This window comes from Suncus etruscus, chromosome 13 (assembly GCF_024139225.1).
Source record: "Suncus etruscus isolate mSunEtr1 chromosome 13, mSunEtr1.pri.cur, whole genome shotgun sequence".
In the NCBI taxonomy this organism is placed as follows: Eukaryota; Metazoa; Chordata; class Mammalia; order Eulipotyphla; family Soricidae; genus Suncus; species Suncus etruscus.
The window spans coordinates 85,844,632-85,867,109 of NC_064860.1; the positions used below are offsets into that span (position 1 = coordinate 85,844,632).

General features: G+C 34.1%; 1 protein-coding gene across 3 annotated transcripts in view; it reads left to right on the forward strand.

Moving 5' to 3' along the window:
• Window positions 1-22,478, forward strand: part of ALCAM (activated leukocyte cell adhesion molecule) — a 216,572-nt gene that overhangs the window by 126,372 nt on the left and 67,722 nt on the right. The window lies entirely within an intron of this gene.

A 22,478-nucleotide genomic window follows, 5' to 3' on the forward strand; every position in this document is an offset into this window, starting at 1 on the left:
CGTATATTATATTATAAATTATCCCTGTATATTTAAATGTACCCTACTTGATTATGGTGTATACCTTTCTCGGTGAGCTGTTGTATTCTATTTGCAAGTATTATGTTTAGAATCTTTTCATCTGTGTTCATTAAGAATATTGACCTGTAATTTTAATTTTTTATAGTATTTGTCTACTTTTGATAGCAAGGTGATGCTAGCTTTAGAGAAATTATTTGGAAGTGTTCCTATTCCTTAAATTTCCTGGTACACCCTGAAAAGGATTGGCAGTAGGTTCTCTTTATGTGTTTGAAAGAATTTACTAGTGAATCCTAGTGACTTATTTTTAAATAAATGTTTTTCAATGTTCTTCTGATGACTACATTCCTCAGATTATAACATCTATCAAGGTTATAATCTATCAAGATTATAACTATCTATCAGTGCCATCTTCAGTTTCAAATATTCTCCCTTGCTGTAATCATGAATACATTCATACTTTGAAGACTGTTTCGCAATTTTGAAATTGAATCTTTAGAAGTTCCTTGCCTCTTATTGTTTGGAAGGGGAAATGTAATTAGTCTTTGCCATATACCCACCAGATACTAAAGTGACTGATGTTTTACTTTCATTATCTTCTTAATACCGAGTGGCTATCTACTTAATATTCAATGGTACACTTATTCCCATAATATGGTTGTTGAAAGGCACAAATATATTCAAGATTATAAAATAAAATGACTTAGCTTGAGCATCAAACTAGATTATGTGAACATCAACCCTCTAATTTTACCTCAATTTTTTATATTCTGCCTGTCTCCTATATTTTTGGTTCCAGCAAACTAAAATATGAAAAATCAGCATAAATGAAAAGTTTTTCTGAAAATTACATGTACTAATAAGAGCAGTGAAATCCAGGTCTCGGATATACATAGTAAGAAATAAGGACCATTTTGTCTTGAATTGCATTACTTGCTACCATTGTGATGTTTGACATGTATATGTGTAAATGCAAGACTGTACATGTGTGTTTTAATTACCAGTTTATTAGTGTACTATGTCTTAATCTGTATTATTGTCATATGAGTCATTATTAATTAAGATATTACTTCTGTTCCTTTAATAGAGATTCTAGTAGTGTTCCATTTTTTATGATATTTCAAAATGTTGTGCCTGGAGCTCTTCTCTGCAAGTGCAGCAGCTGTCTTTTCAGGACTATAGTAAATTCCCTTTTCAACTTAAAAGGCATCTTTTAAGATAAGAAATGATAGGGTATGAAAATAAGGTTTAAATAAAAATGTCTTAGAATTTTTAAGCAGTAAGTTAGTGTTTTGCGAAATTCTTAATCTTATATACTGAAATGCAATGTGGACTATTCTTGAAAGGATTTAATTTTTCTCATTAAAAAGTGTTTTCATACTTTTCATTCCACTACATATTGCACTAAAATAGAGTGACCTCTTTTCTAAAACATAAATGATAATATGTTTAACAATTTTATTAATTATATCTGTTTAAATGATGTACATGTTCTGAAATAGAGTGGGCACATTTCTTAGCTTTGTTTTTGCTTTAGACTCAGCAGTGTTCAGGGAATACTTCTGGCTCTGAGCTATAGGCTACTTTTGGGAAGGCTATACTATTTCTCTCTGATTCCACTTATCTTACCATTAAGCAAATGAATAGCACTAAATTGCAAGAGTATAATATCATGAAATTACTTTTAAGCTCTGAAGTTATTAAAAGATATCTGAATGGGAAGAATGTTTAGATCACTTCAATATTGTCTAGAAATCAAAATTGTACAGCCATGTAATGTTGAGAGCCCATATTTTTATACTGAAGTACTAAAAACTATATTTTAATGCATATATTTTTAATAAATTGTTACTCAGTATTAAAGCACATGCTTTGCATTTGTGAGGCCTTAAGTTCAATTGCTGACTGAATGGGGGAAAGTATTTCACAACCTCTAAAATAATTATTAGGGTGAAACTAAAATTTATGAATAATAAATAATAAATAATAACATTTATATTAATAATATATTAAGACAGATGGTGAGATAAAAATGTAACTTAAAAATAATGTAAAAAAGGTGGGAAAAAATATGGTAAATATATAAGGTACTCTTCTCTGTATTTAAATTGGTCAGTTTAATAAATGGATCTACTGATCAGGTATGTATATTATTTTGTTTCCAAAGTCTCTATCAAGTAGTTCACAGAAACATAGCATGCCTTTTACTGCTAACCATGCATAGAAAAATCCTTTAATACTTTCTTGCTAGGAAAAATAAATATTGTATCTTTAAAACGTGTTCTATAAAAACACTTTATATCTCTCTTCCTACATACAAATGAATACCTTTTTAAAAATATATAGCCTATATTAACTTAAGAATTGTATGACAAAAGCCTCATATAAGGTTTTGGGTATAAAATTTCACAGTTTTTGAAAAATATATGATACCACATCCCATTCAGCCCTGAAGTAACAATAACTAATTAATGTCTATATGGTGATTAAAAGCTGCTAGGATTGGAGAGATTCTTCCTTGATCTAATTGTCTTTTCAAACTTAAGTTTAAAATAAAGTGGGTAAAACATTCATAGGAGGACAAACAGAATCAAATATATTATCTGTCATCTTAAGGCAAGAAGCTGATGTAATTACTTTAAGTAACTAAATATGAAGAAAGACATTTTTCTTTCTAAGTCATTTCCTACTGCATCTGTACTTAACTTTAAGAGTCTCAAGGAGAATCTATGTATTAAAAGTGAGATTTTAAAGACTAGAAATATAGCTCAGTAGCAAAGCTTCAATAGTATGAGTAGCTGAGATCTATCCCAGGCAAACTCAACCCCCAGATCAATTTTCAGAGTTGCTATTCTAATGAAAACTTGTCTTTTACATTTTTCTTATATATGCTGCCTTTTTATTTCAAATTATCTAACAACCACTTCATTTTCAGAGCATATTTTCTATTACAGTTTCCTGTCATTAGCTTTTTTCACATATTTTATTCTAGGTCCTCATTACAGATTTTGGAGAGGACATTTGTTGAATAAAATTCCTCGATTTCTTACATGTTATATTTGATTTATCAGTATAGGTTCCAAAAATTGTGAGTAGAATTGCTTTTGCAGAATTCTGCTCTGAATGCTAAGTATGTAACTTATCTTGAATATGTGATGAGAATACATCAGAGATATTTAGGTTAATTTAGGAAGAAAAATCTGCTTTTGTTTTATTGATGTTCAATATAAACATGACACAAAGATAAATGACAAAGAACTAAGAACTTGGCTTTACCAGATTGAGATATATGGATTATTTTTGTCTGTTTTTGGACCACACCAACAGTATACAGTACTTCCTTCTGGATCTGTACTCTTGTGAGACTAGGGGACAGACAATATGGGGAACCCAGACACCCAGGTACCAATCCTGGGCCTACCATATGCAAGACATGAACAACTGCTGTGCAATTGCTTCAGTTCTTATTTTGGGATTTATTTTAAAAAGAGTATTTTTTATTTGTATTTTAATGTCATGGTTTAACAAATGAAACTGTATTGAAGATGTCATTTTCTATTTTCATTTTTGTTTTTGGTTTGTTTTTTGGGGGGTTACTCCTGGCTCTGCTCTTAGAAATTGCTCCTGGCAAGCTCTAGGATGTGAGATGCTGGGGATTAAACTCAGCTGCACGCAAGGCAAGAGCCCTACCAGCTGAGATATCACTCTAACCCCACATTTTTCTTTTCAGTCTTAAGATCTAATAAGTATTAATAACAAGTCAAAGATATTAACAAAGTAAATTCAAATATTTAATATTAATTATTAGTTGATGTGAAGTAATGATTTTTAGTCATTATATCGAAGTGACTAATTTTTTTTTTCATTTGGGTTTTGAACCACACTGTATTGTTCAGGGTTACTCTTGGTTCTACCCTCGGAATCACTTCTGGAAGGGATAAGGGACCTTATGGAATGACTAGGGATCAAATCCAGATTGACCACGTGCAAGACAAGCACCATACCTGCTGTACATTTTGCTCCAATCCTAGAGATAACTAATTATTCATAATTTACCTATGATAAAGCACTTTAATAAATTATCTATGCTGAATAACCCATAACATATTATGGGTATGAAAAAAACTATTAAAACTAAAATCAACATTTTAATTTAACATGCCAAGAAAGAATTTTTCCTTTTTTCCTCTCTCCCTCCTCCCCTCTCCCTTTTCCTTCCCTCCCCCTTCCCTCCCCTCCTCCTTCTCTTCCTCCCTCTGTCCCTTCCTTCCATTCAATCCTTCGTTTCCTCTTCTCTTGATTATTTTTAAGACTCTGGCTTCTAAATACAAGTTATATGGTGGCGGGTAGTAACGTAATTAAAATTAACTTTTAAATGTCTTCAATACAACTTTAGAAACTATCTGAAAATACTGATGATATTTACAATTTAATGATTAATACAAGTTAATCATTGCAATACATGTTTCACTGAGTGTCATAGTACATACACTTGAAAATGTGTTACCATCTTGCTTTTATCTGTGCCATCCTGCCAAAAACTTAGCATCTTCAAAATTCCAAGACAGTTTTGATCAAATGCATGGTGTGGTATTATTATAAAAGAACATTATATTGAGAGTCTGAAGACATTTCTTTGTGTCAATTCTGCTTTTTACATTGAAATTATTTCTCATCTGCTTTCCTACTTAAATAATAAAATTGTCTGTTTTGATCTCATTTATTACTTTATATCTAGTTTTCTTCAAAACTAGATTCTTCCTTATAACTCAATAACTCAATAACACTCAATAACATGATATTTATTTCATAAAACCAAAGACATCTTCTGTCCACCTCAACAAACATAGCCCAGCCCAGAACCTACAATCATACAGGAAATATAAAGATTCTGCAGTGTTGAAATAAATACAATACTTTTTCCATAATCTAGGCTTTATGTGTGTGTGTGTGTGTATATGTGTGTGTATGTGTGTGTGTGTGTGTGTGTGTGTGTGTGTGTGTGTGTGTGTGTGTGTGTGTGTGTGGTTTTTGGGTCACACCCAGCAGTGCTCAGGGGTTACTCCTGGCTTCATGCTCAGAAATTGCTCCTGGCAGGCACGGGGAACCATATGGGACGCCGGGATTCGAACTCTTCTTCATGAAAGGCAAATGCCTTACCTCCATGCTATCTCTCTAGCCCCGATCTAGGCTTTATTAAGGATACATAAAATGATCTTCATTTAGACATGTTTTCTCTCTAAATAGAATCTCTAAGTTTGATCGTTGTCTTTTCAGAGGCTTGGCATTTCACTGTCAAATTAGAAATGGAGCAGAATCAATCATAAGATAAACCAATAGATGGCAAAGAGCCTGGTAGGCTCTGAAGTACCATGCAAAAGTGAGCTGGGAGCTTTTGCAAGTGTGTCTGCTGACAGGACGAGTAATCAAAGAGAATTTATTTAGAACAAACAACTGTAGTTTCAAAAATCTTGTGGACCAGGGCTCTTCTACTGGCAAATAAATTTCATCTTTTCAGTAGTCCTCAAGAGCCATATTGATTTACAGCATAATATGTTTTTAAATAAATGATTCAGTTATTATAAAAGCACTTTAAGTGCTTTTGGAGCCACACAGTTGGTAGTACTACTAGCGTCTCACTCAGGGATCACTCTTGGTAGTGCTGAGAGAATCATGGAGTGCCAGGGATCCAATCCAGGTCAGAAGTTTAAAGATCGATTTCTTTGTTTTGGTGTGGTTATTGAAGTTGTCTCCATTTATATTTTTTCTTCTTTTCTTTTCTTTCTTTGCGTTCTCTGCCATGTTTTTTTATCTCAAGACCATGGCTTTTTTGTGGTGCTTATCTTTACTGTTGGAGTGCTCACTGGATATTTTATTTGACACCTCTTTTTGTACTGTTGGGGTATTTCACCTTCTTTTTCCCCTTCCTCTCTCAAACCGATGATGAGAGCCTCTAGAAGGATTCCTCCCATTTTGGGCGTATTTGATTTTTAACCCCAGTTTATTACTTTTCTCTTCTTCAAACAAAACCACATAACTTGAACTATCTAGTCCTGCCTCTCAGTTAGAGGGGGAAATAAGAGAGATACCAAGACCAAACAGGTGTAAGACCACTAAGTAGTAAGCTAGGTACAGAGGGGACCACATATTCTAGCAGCCCCAGGGGTGTGGGAGGAGGATATGGGAGGTAGGAGTAGAAGGGAGGTGTAGGGAGGACAAATAAGTGATGGGAATCCCTCTGATTTTATGTAAATATGTACTTAAAATATTATTGTCAACAATATGTAAGCCACTATGATCAAAATAAAAATAATATTAAAAAAATCAAGTGTCCCACCTTTTATATTATCTCTTTGTCTCAAGCAAGTGTACTTTTAAGTACTTCATAAACATTCATTACCATATAATTTGAATAAATTAAAATAAGCAGAATATGCAAAAACTAGTATACGTTTTGTTCTAAAAGACAAATATTAAAAAATCTACAGGTATAGAAGTGAGTAGATTTTAATATTCTACAAAATTTTAACTTAGTGAAATATTTATTTTAATTTTACAATTTAATCTTTAAATGTACTTAATTTTTAATTAGTCATAAGAAGATAAAGCAGAATAGTAGTAGTTTATTTCCCCTAATTTAGGTGATTTATTTTATGCTTGATTTGTTTTATTTAAACGTTATTTTTAAACTCATGCATTTTATAAAAGTGTAATTAAAGAATTATTTAGCATGGTATATGAAAATACTCAATGCATATTACATGCTGAAGCAATGCAATAAAAATTTCAAATAATGCATATATGATAGTGGCAGCCAGCGTAAAACACCAATTACATCTAAAAGCATCAACGGTTTTTTCATAGTCAAGTTACTAAAATCTCCAGTAGAAACTTCTACCATTATTAAATTATAAAATGAAAATAAGAAATACAAAATCATCTTTTTTAAAATAAGTCTTTCTAGTCTAGATATAAAAGCAATATCTCAAGTTTCTACTAAAAACTAGGTGTAAGCTAAAATGCTGTTTTAATATACTTTTAAGTGCATACATTTATCATATACCCTATTTTTTGTACCATAAGACACATCCCCTCCTACTCCCGAAAAGTATACCTTACAGAGCAAATGCTGCCTGAAGCTGTAGCCTTAGAGCAGGGATGGAAAGCATCTAAAAATTATGTGTGTATGGCCAAGTACTTCTTATAGAGTGAATATTATGGTAATATTCTTATATATAATAAAATTGAATTCTAGAAAATGTCATGTGAGTTCTAGAACATTTATGCCTGTGTTTTGCTATATTATATGTGTTTGAATTTAAACAATTGAAAGCAAACCTTAATATTTTAGTAATAAAATTGGGGTTAAGCACTTAGGTCTTCAGACTACTAGCCTAGTGTTCTTTCACCTGTTAGTTAAAAAACATATTGGATCTTAAATATAAATATTTTATTTCTTTAACATTATGACAGCCATTTGAAGAACAAAGATCTCATTGAATATTATAATTTGTTGTGCTGGGAACAAAAAGTCATCGTTTTTCAGAGTCTAGGACATTTTAGCAAAGGAAAGTACACAGTAGCCATCAAATGAGAAATCGGAGAAAGGCTATCAGCCCCACAAGTGCTGGTTAGTGGGTTGGATTGATTTCCATCAGAACATAGCACAGATTGCTCAATTACTCTTTTGTCCTAGAAGAAAAGCCACCTGAAGTGACTAAGTCTTCACTATCATCAACTTATAAAAGAGATTTTTAGAAGATACAGAAGTAATGTTTTCCTCACTTTCTTGTATTGGAGAGGTATTATATATCCAGTTAGAACTGAAAGCTTCTAGCAACCAAATTAGCAGCAGACGTCTTTGGCAACCATCTTTAATCATACTGTCACTTAATTAGACTGTTTCAACAGTAATGGCAAAGTGATTTTGTGTTTTATATTAATTAGAACTTTCTGAGAGATTCTTGATATACTTTCAAATCTCTCAAAAACTTGGTAGACATACCAAATGATTTTATTTATTTAGTTAGTTTTTGAGCCACACTCAGTGACGCTCAGGGGTTACTCCTGCTATGCGTTCAGAAATCGCTTCTGACTTGGGGGACCATATGGGACACGGTGGGATCGAACCACAGTCCATCCTAGGCTAGCGTGGGCAAGGCAGACTCCTTACCACTAGCACCACCACTCCGGCCCTCCAAATGATTTTTAAAAAACTGCTTTACAAAGGGAACATTAATAGTGACTGGAAAGGTACAGTATTATGGGCTTTAAATTTTTGAATATTTTATTTTGCACCTTTATTAAAGGTCTAATTGGTGGGACTGGAGAGCTAGGCATTTGTATTACATGCACCTGAACAGGGTTCAATCCATGGCACTTCATATGGTCCCAGAGCCCGCAAGAAGTAATTCTTGAGTTAGGAGACCAGAGTAAGAACTGAGCACCACAAAGTGTAGTCTAAACATTTTTAAATATATATATATAGTTGCTAAATGCAGAACTATTAAAATTCCAGTCTTTTTAAAATTTTTAAAATTCCAATGTCTTTTCTCTGTGCATATTTTGTAATTTTACTTATAAAGGGCTAACATGTGCTAAATCAAAATGAGTGTTATATTAACAATCTGTGTGTAGAAATCCGGGTACCTAACACAATGAGTGTTAATATTTGCTCAGGACTGTTCCACTTATTTAATCTCCAGTTTTACCTTATTGCTAACACAATAAGACAGCTTTTGTATTTGCCTAGTAAGTGTGTGGTTTTACATGTGATGTGTGGCTTGTTTCTACAGAGACTAAGACGATCTTAGCTGCTTTTTACTTGAGATCCTGTACGTTGCTATGCTGGGAAATATGGACTTTGTTGTTGAACAATGAAGCAACCTTACACATTGGAATATCTAATCTTTTTTGTTTCATATTTATTTCCCTATCCAAATTCACTGGGATTATATGCCCCTCAAAACATTTCAGCTTGTCAACAAGTTAGCCTCTCCCAAAATCTTTCTTTAGATCCTTATCTATAGTTAAAGAAGCAAACATCAACTACTTCACTGCCAACCTTACACTGCTACCCCTACAAAACTGCGTCTATTACCTCCACATTATTTACAAAATAAAGTCCAAATTCATCAAGCTATTTTAAGGACTTTCAAAGTTTCACCTCACATGTTTTTTTTTTTCTTTTGGTTTTTGGGTCTCACTGGGCAGCGCTCAGGAGGTTACTCCTGGCTCTATGCTCAGAAGTCGTTCCTAGAAGGCTCAGGGGACCATATGGGATGCCGGCTTACCTCCATGCTATCTCTACAGTCCATCATCTCACAACTTTCTTCTCAGTTAAAATTCTATCCATTGCTTTTCAGGATCTCTAAATATGGACCACATTGGGTCACCAAAAGGGTTTTGCAAGCAGTCTTTCTTCTACGTGGAGATTCTTTATTGATTTTTTCAGTATAAATGTCCTTTGTGTGTGGAGCCTAACTTCTACAATGAATCTGTTCTACACAGCAACATTTAGTGCATAATATTTTTCATTTATAAAAAAGGTCAGAAAAATATATTAGCCACCTTTATTAATTATATTAATAAAGACACATTAATATAATATTCATGCATATGAATGTATATTTCACATAAATATATAAATTTACGTATATATTGATATATTATCCAAATATTTATTAATATGATTAAAGACACAAAAATCATACCAATTTAAGGTATCTACTGATTTGATATCAATATACATGCATAATGAAGTTCTTACTGAAATTAAGCTAGCTAACATTTCTCCTTCATTACTCATTGTGAGGGGGTGGAATGGAATGCAAAGAACACTTGAGATTCACTCTTCTAGAAAATATCAAGTATGCAATAATATTTCACTAATTATAGTTAGTATATTGAAATTAGATATTCAAGACTTGCTCATATTATAACAAAGTTTGATTTACTTCCCCTAAGCCCTCGTACATAGTAACTGTTCATCTCCTATTCTCTTGAGTTCTACTCTTTGTAATCTGCCTATTTATAATAAATTCACCCATAAGTTAGATCAGAATGTTTTTTGTTCTATCAAACTTGAGATTATAAATGTCTAGTTTCAAACCTTCTAATGCAAACATCAGGATTTCTGATACAGCATTCTGTATATAAGAATCCTATCTGTCAATGTGGCATATAATATGTATTTTTTATTAACCAAGTATTCACGTATCTCACTTCATGTAAAATACACTCAGTGACCATTGTTGTTTAGCATGTGTATTACCTGGTTTCTTGATTAGATTGGCAATATTGGATAATTACTTATGGTTTTTTTTTCTTAGTATTTTACTGTCGTATTCATTATCATAAATTGCCTTATGGCACAAATGCTGGATTGGACAACATTCTTCCAATGGCATCTTTCTGGAGTATAAGTAAATTCTTTATTTCCATTGACTAAATATGTTTTAACTTTGATGACTGATAGGTAGAATACATATATTTTTTTGGTTTTGTTTTTGAACCAAACCAAGATGTTCAGGGCTTACTCTTGACTCTGCATTCCTTCTCTTAGCACAGTGCTTCTCAAATAGTGGGGCGCGCCCCTCCATGGGGGGTGCTCCGTAAAGGGGGGCGCGTTGGACCTCCGCAAACATTGCCATAACAAGCTAAGCCCAGTGTTTATGTCTCTGTATGTCTCTGGAGCTGAGAGTTGCTGTGTCCTGCTTCAAACCCCACTTCGAAAAGCTAGGCATTGCAAAACGTGCTCATTGTAGCCATGAATCCAGACATCACCTCTGATTAAAAAATCAGGTCAAATTATTTTATATATTTTTGTTTTGCAGGTTAAAGTTTTTTTTAAATAAATATACTATATACAGTCGCTTGGGGGTCTTGAAAAATGTTTTCTTCTTCCTAGGGAGGCATGATAGAAAATAATTGAAAAGCACTGCCTTAGCAGATCATATGAGGTATCTGGGAATGAACCAAGATTCAGGACTTTCAAGGCAAGCACCCTACCTGCTATACTGTCCCTTTTGTTCCAGTAAAAACTATTCTATAGAAGAAATTCACTTTGTGGAATAACTTCTAAATTTTAAAATTACGGGCAAAAATATCAATGGATTTCTGAATACCATTAAAATTTTGTATTCAGAATATGTAGAATGTCTGTAGCACACGTATTGAGGATATCTGCAGATTTGAAAATGCAAAGAAGAAAATACTTTAAAGTTGATTCCTCTGACCTTTATTGTCTGTTCTTTATGCAGAGAGGAAAATTTGTGATTGAAGAACATGCACATGAAGCATATTTTTGCAGTACTCTTAAGAGAGTACTGACTTGAAAATTGCCATTGGGTTTACAGACAGTGCAACAATCCAAAAATTTCAGTCCTTGTCACTTGTTTTGCTTGTTTGTTTTTCGATTAAATACTCCCTTAGAGAAAGCTTCAGGGGTACTTTCAATTATAGAAATCAAATGAGATTCATAAAACAAAGGACTTGCTACAAGCTGAAGCCTTGCTGAATCTCTTACAGCTTCATGTCTCTAACCTGGCATTCTTTTAATGAGTAGGAAGAGTGAACTTTTTTTAACCTTAACATCACTATTGTCTTTAAAAGCTGTTAAAAATAGCAAAGCCAAAGAGGTAATGTTATAATATTCAGTGTAGGAGAATTTCGAGTGTCATTATGTTCCTGAGCAGTAACCATGAACAAATTATCAAAGACATTGTCTCTTTTAAATGCAGAGATCAACCAAACGTATTAACACCTCAGTTGGGCTGGGAATATGTGGGAAACATAATCATAAAATAGCTATTGCTGGACTGCAGCACAGCCACCCAGGACATTCTGTTCAGTGGAGGTCTTGGTATTGTCAGCATCTGCTGATATTATCCAGGGATTTAACTATCTAGGCTGTAACACACTAGTGAATGAAAAGATTTTTGCCCTTGAAGATTTTTTATGTCCTTCACTACACTACAACAAAAGGAATTTAGATGAGACCATGTAAATGCAAGTGCATTCCATGGGCTGAAAGCTGTGTATAAGTTTAATGTAGAAATATGTTTTATTTTTTATGTACAGAATAGGTGAAAGGGGTGTTTATATATATATATACATATACATATATACTATATATGCTTTTTAATACTCCAATTTTCTTTCCCCATTTTCCTGTAGCTAACATCATTAGTTTGCTATATTTGTTAAGCAGAAACTTTAATGATATTATCACTTCCTAAAAGTCATAATTTATACTATATTTTGTTCTTTGAGTTGTATATTTTAGGCTTTGTTGTTGTTTTGGGGCCACACTCAGTAGTACTCAGAGTTTATTCCTGGTTTTCAGTATTCAGGGATCATTACTGGCGGGGTCAAGGGACTATGTAGGATGCTGGAGAAGAAGCATGCATTTAAGGCAAGTGCTCTACCTGCTTTACTATCTCTTCAGACCCTAATTTTTGGGTTTTAATAAATGTTTAATAACTTGCTTCTACAACTATTTAAAATAATTCCAATGCCCGGAAAATATTTTGTATTCCTCTATCCATCTCTCCTTCTCCTTAGATATTTAACATCCACTATTCTTTTTTTTCCTGCCTTCATTGCTTACCTTTTAAAAAATTACATTTTAAAATTTATATAATACCTAATTTTTCATATTGAGTGTTTCACTTCACAGAATGCCTTTTAATCTAGACCCTGCCTTTTGGTGGGTTGGTAGCATTTTATTTTGTTGCTGAATAATGTTCTATTGCATAGCTGAACCACAGCGGTCTGTTTACCAATTGAAGTGCATCTTAGTTGCACTCAAATTTTGGCAATTAGGAATGGTGTATCTATAATGCTCTATCTACACAAACTTGATTCGCAGCCTACTAAAAAGTTCTAATGGAAATTATTTTTAATGTAGGAAAGACAAGTTTTATAATTAGAAATTTTATTTGAATCCCAACCTTTTCATTTTATCCATTTAGCAAATTTTCTTGGTCATTTATCTTTATTGGGTTATTCATATGAAATATATAATGTGTTACTCTGTCTGCCAATCTAGTACCCTTTCTACCTTTGGCTTCATAACTAAAGGTATCTACCTCTTTGATTATTTCTGTTTTCTAAATTGCTTTTGAAAAATTAGATGTTAGCACAGACAAAACTAGCTTGTGTCCTAATGTGTAAACTCAGTTGTTGCAACGCATCCCATTTAAAGAGAATAAATCAAATGTGATCATTTGCTCTTTGTTCCTCAAACTATAGTTCTTTTATGATTTAAATTTGTCTTTCTAATTATAATAGAAGTAAGACTTGGGAATTTATTTTTACGTTTTGTTATTTTAGTCTCTTGACTTTGCAGGAGAAATTGTATCTTTTTATAAAGTATCATAAAGTTCACCATGCAGGTTTATTTACTCATTTTTACAGGGTTATTGGAGTCTGGAAGTAAACATGCACAATGCCTATAAAAGAATATTGCAAACAATAAAGTATTATAAGCTATCAATTATTAGTACTATTAATTTTATACTCTGTTTTCTAGTTTTAATTTACCTACTCTCTTATTAAATTAAAGTGTAATTGTTTTGTGTTTACTACTAGCATAATATTTGAATTTTCTATAAAGCAGAAACAGTAGGGAAATTGCTAGACTATATTGTTTCCTCAAGGGAAAGAATGGGGGGAAGAAACGTACATTCATCCTAAACTGTCATGGAATTTAAGAAAAGTTCTTCAGTGGGTGTTGGAGAATTATTGATTCATATTCAGTCCTCAGAAGAGACGTTAGACTTTTGTATCCTACTTCCCTCATTTGATATTTGTAACATATAATGAGCTAGAACCATTTGTAGAAAGTACGGGAAACTATAGGAAACTCGGGTGATGGTTATTACAATGCTACATTTAAGTTCATTATTATGAATGTAAAATGGACAGTTGACCTTGTAGGTAGTACATTTTCATTCTATTTCACAAATCAGAAAATTTCCCCCCAAATAGTAAACAAAAAATAGAGGATGATTATGAATGGAAGTGAAACAGAGGCAGTTGAAATATGATATGCACATGATTAAAAACAGAAAACCAACTGACTGCAGAATTTTTTCTCAGAAAAGTTATATATTTAGAGAATTTAAGAAGGCTGTTCATATATCAAAGTTTCTATGAGGTCATAATCTAAGATGAGCCAGTGATAGAATTTAGTTTTTACATAGCTTTTGGGGGGAACTAGAGGAAGAGAAACTGTTCATGCCAACTACTTCTTCAAAAACTCTCCTATGCTACCATAAATCATTTCCTAAATTACATGATAAAATTGGTACATTTTAAACTTATGACTGACCTCTGAAGCTCTAAGAAAAGGCATTCATAGAGTTAAAATTTTAAGGGAAAGTTTCAAAGCCAGAGGAAACTTCACACAGAAGTTTCTACAGGATCTTTAAAACATTTCTGCATTCTGACACCCTTTGAACTGATAAAACCTACCTTTTAATAGAGTTTCCTATAAATCCATCTTTAGTCACTGCTTTCCCAAATTACCTTGTTCTTCTCCTTTTCACTTTTCCTCCCACTCATCAATTAAATAGAATGACTGTCAGAGAAAATGGGATATATTAAATTTTTTGTTAATATTAATGGATGACACAATTATCTCGCTGTCTTATGCTTTCCACTTTTTCCATTGGCTCTTACTAATGGAACCTTATTTGAGTCTGATCATATAGTTAAGATAGGTTATTATTTACAATAAGTCAGAAATGTGACTTAGCCTGAGTGCAAAATTACTTGGAGAAAAATAAGCAGATAGCGTTGGAATGGTATACATGTGTATGTATATTTTAAAATGCAGATATTTTTAATATTTTCTAAAAAATAGATTTTCTCTTTTCCCTCAATTCTAGAAAAATGGATTGGTATGTAAGCTGTGTTTAGTTTTTAAAGAGGAAAATGCCCCTAGCATGCCATAGTTTTTTTTTCTGTGGTCTTAAACTTATATTTTATCTACTCTAAAGGGTTGTCAGATAAAGCATGGAATTTGCACAAATCTCAGTCTTGGAAATTAGCTATAAATCTTCACATAATAGTGAAAATATTCTGGGTTTTTAACCTCTCTTGTTCATTTTGCGAATCTGTATTCTCACGAGAATGAGAAAATACTAAATGGAACTTATAAGAATGAAAGAACAAAAAGTTTTTTTCAGTGTAGATAAATGTTTTTGGTATCTAGTTATATTTTATATGTAAAAATATAAGAATTAAACATACTGTACAGAGACCAAACAATTCAGGATTAAAAGTCTACTCTATTTGGTCACTAGACTTAACAATTTGCTGTTCCCAGAATTCACAGCCTCAATTTTAAAATAATTTATTTAATGTTGAACATTATTTTAAATACTAAATACTAAAGCAATGTATCTAATAGTTAAACTATTGTTAGCATAAAATTCTGAGAACAAAAATGGCCTTCTAGTGAAGAATTTTTGTTCCATATATTTTCTTTTTTTTTAATTTAGTTAAACACCTTAATTACATACATGATTGTGTTTGGGTTTCAGTCATGTAAAGAACACCACCCATCACCAGTGCAACATTCCCATCACCAATGTCCCAAGTCTCCCTTCGCCCCAACCGACCCCCGCCTGTACTCTAGACAGGCTCTCCATTTTCCTCATACATTCTCATTATTAGGACAGTTCAAAATGTAGTTATTTCCCTAACTAAACTCATCACTCTGTGGTGAGCTTCCTGAGGTGAGCTGGAACTTCCAGGTCTTTTCTCTTTTGTGTCTGAAAATTATTATTACAAGGGTGTCTTTCATTTTTCTTAAAACCCATAGATGAGTGAGACCATTCTGCGTTTTTCTCTCTCTCTTTGACTTATTTCACTCAGCATAATAGATTCCGTGTACATCCATGTATAGGAAAATTTCATGACTTCATCTCTCCTGACAGCTGCATAATATTCCATTGTGTATATGTACCACAGTTTCTTTAGCCATTCGTCTGTTGAAGGGCATCTTGGTTGTTTCCAGAGTCTTGCTATGGTAAATAGTGCTGCAATGAATATAGGTGTAAGGAAGGGGTTTTTGTATTGTATTTTTGTGTTCCTAGGGTATATTCCTAGGAGTGGTATAGCTGGATCGTATGGGAGCTCGATTTCCAGTTTTTGGAGGAATCTCCGTATCGCTTTCCATAAAGGTTGAACTAGACGGCATTCCCACCAGCAGTGAATAAGAGTTCCTTTCTCTCCACATCCCCGCCAACACTGTTTATTCTCATTCTTTGTGATGTGTGCCATTCTCTGGGGTGTGAGGTGGTATCTCATCGTTGTTTTGATTTGCATCTCCCTGATGATTAGTGATGTGGAACATTTTTTCATGTGTCTTTTGGCCATATTTATCTCTTCTTTGTCAAAGTGTCTGTTCATTTCTTCTCCCCATTTTTTGATGGGATTAGATGTTTTTTTCTTGTAAAGTTCTGTCAGTGCCTTGTATATTTTGGAGATTAGCCCCTTATCTGATGGGTATTGGGTGAATAGTTTCTCCCACTCAGTGGGTGGCTCTTGTATCCTGGGCACTATTTCCTTTGAGGTGCAGAAGCTTCTCAGCTTAATATATTCCCATCTGTTAATCTCTGCTTTCACTTGTTTGGAGAGTGCAGTTTCCTTCTTGAAGATGCTTGTAATGTCCTGGAGTGTTTTGCCTATGTGCTGTTCTATATATCTTATGGTTTTGGGGCTGATATCGAGGTCTTTAATCCACTTGGATTTTACCTTCGTACATGATGTTAGCTGGGGGTCTAAGTTCAATTTTTTACAAGTGGCTATCCAATTGTGCCAACACCACTTGTTGAAGAGGCTTTCCTTGCTCCATTTAGGATTTCCTGCTCCTTTATCAAAAATTAGGTTGTTGTATGTCTGGGGAACATTTTCTGAGTATTCAAGCCTATTCCATTGATCTGAGGACCTATCCTTATTCCAATACCATGCTGTTTTGATAACTGTTGCTTTGTAGTACAGTTTAAAGTTGGGGAAAGTAATTCCTCCCATATTCTTTTTCCCAATGATTGCTTTAGCTATTCGAGGGTGTTTATTGTTCCAAATGAATTTCAAAAGTGTCTGATCCACTTCTTTGAAGAATGTCATGGGTATCTTTAGAGGGATGGCATTAAATCTGTATAATGCCTTGGGGAGTATTGCCATTTTGATTATGTTAATCCTGCCAATCCATGAGCAGGGTATGCGTTTCCATTTCCGTGTGTCCTCTCTTATTTCTTAAAACAGAGTTTTATAGTTTTCTTTGTATAGGTCCTTCACATATTTAGTCAAGTTGATTCCAAGATATTTGAGTTTGTGTGGCACTATTGTGAATGGGGTTGTTATCTTAATGTCCATTTCTTCCTTATGACTATTGGTGTATAGAAAGGCCATTGATTTTTGTGTGTTAATTTTGTAGCCTGCCACCTTGCTATATGAGTCTATTGTTTCTAGAAGCTTCTTGATAGAGTCTTTAGGGTTTTCTAAGTAGAGTATCATGTCATCTGCAAACAGTGAGAGCTTGACTTCTTCCTTTCCTATCTGGATTCCATTGATATCCTTTTCTTGCCTAATCACTATAGCAAGTACTTCCAGTGCTATGTTGAATAGGAATGGTGAGAGAGGACAGCCTTTTCTTGTGCCAGAATTTAGAGGGAAGGCTTTTAGTTTTTCTCCATTGAGGATAATATTTGCCACTGGCTTGTGGTAGATGGCCTTCACTATATTGAGAAAGGTTCCCTCCATTCCCATCTTGCTGAGAGTTTTGATCAAGAATGGGTGTTGGACCTTATCAAATGCTTTCTCTGCATCTATTGATATGATCATGTGGTTTTTATTTTTCTTGTTATTGATGTTCTGTATTATGTTGATAGATTTACGGATGTTAAACCAGCCTTGCATTCCTGGGATTAAACCTACTTGATCGTAGTGGATGATCTTTTTAACAAGGCATTGAATCCTATTTGCCAGGATTTTGTTGAGGATCTTTGCATCTGCATTCATCAGTGATATTGGTCTGTAATTTTCTTTTTTGGTAGCATCTCTGTCTGGTTTAGGTATCAAGGTGATGTTGGCTTCATAAAAGCTATTTGGGAGTGTTTCCGTTTGTTCAATTTCATGAAAGAGTCTTGCCAAGATTGGCAGTAGTTCCTCTTGAAAAGTTTGATAGAATTCATTAGTGAATCCATCTGGACCTAGGCTTTTGTTTTTCGGCAGACATTTGATTACTGTTTTAATTTCATCAATGGTGATGGGGGTGTTTAGATATGCTACATCCTCTTTCTTCAACCGTGGAAGATTATAAGAGTCCAAGAATTTATCCATTTCTTCCAGGTTCTCATTTTTAGTGGCATAGAGTTTTTCAAAGTAGTTTCTGATTACTCTTTGAATCTCTGTCATATCAGTAGTGATCTCTCCTTTTTCATTCCTGATACGAGTTATCAAGTTTCTCTCTCTCTCTCTCTTTCTTTGTTAGGTTTGCCAGTGGTCTATCAATCTTGTTTATTTTTTCAAAGAACCAACTTCTGCTTTCCTTGATCTTTCGGATTGTTTTTTGAGTTTCCACTTCGTTGATTTCTGCTCTCAGCTTTGTTATTTCCTTCTGTCTTCCTATTCTTGGGTCCTTTTGTTGAGCATTTTCTAGTTCTATTAGCTGTGTCATTAAGCTACTCAGGTAAGCTCCTTCTTCCTTCCTGATGTGTGCTTGCAAAGCTATAAATTTTCCTCTCAGTACTGCTTTTGCTGTGTCCCATAAGTTCTGATAGTTTGTGTCTTTATTGTCATTTGTTTCCAGGAACATTTTGATTTCCTCCTTGATTTCATCTCGGACCCACTGGTTATTGAGCATGAGGCTGTTTAACTTCCAGGTGTTAAAGTGTTTCTTATGAGTCCCTTTGGAGTTCACAAATAATTTCAGAGCCTTGTGGTCAGCGAAGGTAGTCTGCAAAATTTCTATCCTCTTGATCTAATGGAGGTATGTTTTATGTGTCAGCATGTAGTCTATCCTGGAGAATGTCCCATGTACATTGGAGAAGAATGTGTATCCAGGTTTCTGGGGATGGAGTGTCCTATATATATCCACTAGGCCTCTTTCTTCCATTTCTCTCCTCAGGTCTAGTATATTCTTGTTGGGTTTCAGTCTGGTTGACCTATCCAGTGGTGACAAAGCCGTGTTAAGGTCCCCCACAATTATTGTGTTGTTGTTGATATTATTTTTCAGATTTGTCAACAGTTGTATTAAATATTTTGCTGGCCCCTCATTCGGTGCATATATGTTTAGGAGAGTGAATTCTTCCTGCTCTACGTACCCCTTGATTAATATAAAATGTCCATCTTTGTCCCTTACAACCTTTCTGAGTATAAAGTTTGCATTATCTGATATTAGTATGGCCACTCCACCTTTTTCTGGGTGTTGTTTGCTTGGATAATTTTTCTCCAGCCTTTTATTTTGAGTCTATGTTTGTTCTGACTATTCAGGTGCGTTTCTTGTAGGCAGCAGAAGGTTGGATTGAGTTTTTTGATCCATTTAGCCACTCTGTGTCTCTTAACTGGTCATTTAGTCCATTGACGTTGAGAGAAAGAATTGTCCTGGGATTTAACGCCATCTTTATTTCAAAATTTGGTGTGTCTTTTGGGTAGTCTTGTCTTAGATTAGGTCTTTCAGTTTTTCTCTTAAGACTGGTTTTGTGTCTGTGAAGTTTCTGAGCTGTTTTTTGTCTGTGAAGTCATGTATTCTTCCGTCAAACCGGAAAGTGAGTTTTGCTGGGTATAGTATTCTGGGTGAAGCATTCATTTCATTCAGTCTTGTCACAATATCCCACCACTGCTTTCTGGCATTGAGTGTTTCTGGTGACAGGTCTGTTGTAAATCTCAGGGAAGCTTGCTTGAACGTGATTTCCCCTTTTGATCTTGCTGTTTTCAGAATTCTGTCTCTATCTGTGGTATTTGTCATTGTGACTAGGATTTGTCTTGGGGTGGTTTTTCTGGGGTCTCTTTTGGTTGGTACTCTTCGGGCATGCAGGATTTGATCACATATATTCTTTAGCTCTGGGAGTTTCTCTTTAATGATGTTCTTGACCGTTGATTCTTCCTGGAAATTTTCTTCCTGGGTCTCTGGGACTCCAATGATTCTTAAGTTGTTTCTGTTGATCTTATCATAGACTTCTATTTTCATCTGTTCCCATTCTTTGACTAATTTTTCCATTGTCTGCTCATTTGCCTTAAGTTTTTTTGTCCAATCTCTCCTGCTGTATAGAATTGTTATGTATCTCATCTTCCACAGCACCAAGTCTATTCTCAGCTTCTGATACCCTGTCCCAGAGCTTATCCATTTTGTCATTCACTTTGTTTACTGACTTTTTCAGTCCTGTTAGTTGACATGTTATTTCAGTTTGGAGTTTTGTGATTTCTGTCTTCATATTTTCTTGGTTCTTATTAGTGTTCTGTTCAACTCGATCCATGGTTTCTTGGAGTCCGTTGAGCATCTTCCATATTGCTAGTCTAAAGTCCTTATCTGAGAGGTTGATTAGTTGGTTGGTCATTATCTGGTCCTCAGAATTGTCATCTTCATTCTCTATGTCTGATGCTGGCCTGCGTTGTTTCCCCATTGTCACACTTGTATTGTGGGTTTTTCTACGTGTTGTGGTGGTATTCATTGTCTATATGATGCAGGCAGCACACTCCTCTGGCTCCTCCCTTTCTGGATGGGCTGACTTGCCTCTAAGAGAGGGGAGTCCTCCGTGGATGAAGCCTCACACTGGGTCAAATCTTAGGCCCGAGCATGCAACAGAGAAGACAGTCCAGAGAGAAATGTTTGCTTCTGTGATATAGCACCATTCTTAGTGTAATTTTTCCTTCTTGTTGCAATGGTGTTCTTTCCTTAGAAAGAGCCTCTTTTTGCCCCACTCGCAAGAGTTTCACGCAAGAGGACAGTAGACAGACATAGAGAGGTCACACTCACAGTTTTTCACAGTTGGGCCCCACTGGGCCGGTGTACTTTCGCGGATTTTCCCCGCCTGGTGTCACACACAGGGAGCCGGCTTTTGCCTCCATATATTTTCTAAATTACCACTGATAGATTTTTTTTTTGAGAAATTTTTTTTAAGCTAGAAATTTGTTGTTTGGGGGCTTAGAAATGTTATCAAGAAAAGCTTTGACTTTTTTCAAGCTCAGAGGTAATTTAGTGTCTTAATATTCAATTGTTGTTTGCAGAAAATAAATTTAATAATGCTAAGTGACTGAGTTATTATTGGAGATACTCATCTAAATTCTAGAAGTTTCCTGTTTTTAGAAAAATAATTAGTGTCTTTTATAAAGCATTATGACTACTTTCCTGTTGTTGTTCTTTGTTTAAAATATATTTTTGTTTAAATAAAAAAGTTTCAATTTTTTCAAATAATTTAAAAATATTTTATTTAAATATTTAAATGTTTTAATTAGTTACTATCTGCTAAAATAAGTGAATTATACTCGCAATTTTAATACATTTTATATAGGAAAATATAACTTTTTAACTTACACAGAACTGATACTCCTAATAGATGAATCTAGACTTTGATGTGGAGAAAATGTTTTGAGTAATGGAGTACAAGTATAATCAACTTTTCTTTGCCTATTTTAACACGAAAGGGTGTTTAAATATTATTTTATTTATTTTTCCCTTTTTAAGCTAGAGCTTAAATGAAGGTTTCAGGATTTGGATACAGACAATACAACACCTAATTAAAAACATTTAATGGGAAATGCTAGAACAAGGAAAATAATACATTACTGATTATTTCCTTATATTAATGGATTGTGTGAATAAACTCTTTAAAAGGTTATACCAAAAACACAAGTCTTAATTATGTTAGTATAATATATTGAACATATTTATCTTCAATGAAAATGAATTATTAGTTATTCATATGGTTTTATTTTAAACATGAGCAAACAAAATTTATGCTTAAACATTCATTCTTGTTTAGTTCTTTTACTAAGAAAATCTATTAATTGTACAATACTAATTTCCATCTACAGGCTTTTATATGTTGGTTTCTTTTTTGAACACATAAAATATTTACAAAAAGACATGAGGTATCCTTAATTTTTGTATTTAAGTTTATCTCCATGAAAGGACCACTGTCACAGCTTGTTGGCATAGACCTTATAGCTTAGTCAAAAACCCTTCAGGGTGGGGCCGGAGAGATAGCACGGAGGCAAGACATTTGCCTTGCATGCAGAAGGACTGTGGTTTAATACCAGTATCCCATATGGTCCTCCGAGCCTGTCAGGAGCGATTTCTGAGTGTAGAGCCAGTAGTAACCACTGAGCGATGCCGGGTGTGACCCAAAAGCCAAAATAAACAAACAAAACCATCAGGGAGAAATGATGACTCAATAACACGAGATGTTCCTTGTGGGACGAAGTGTAGGAATCCCAGTCTCATGTTC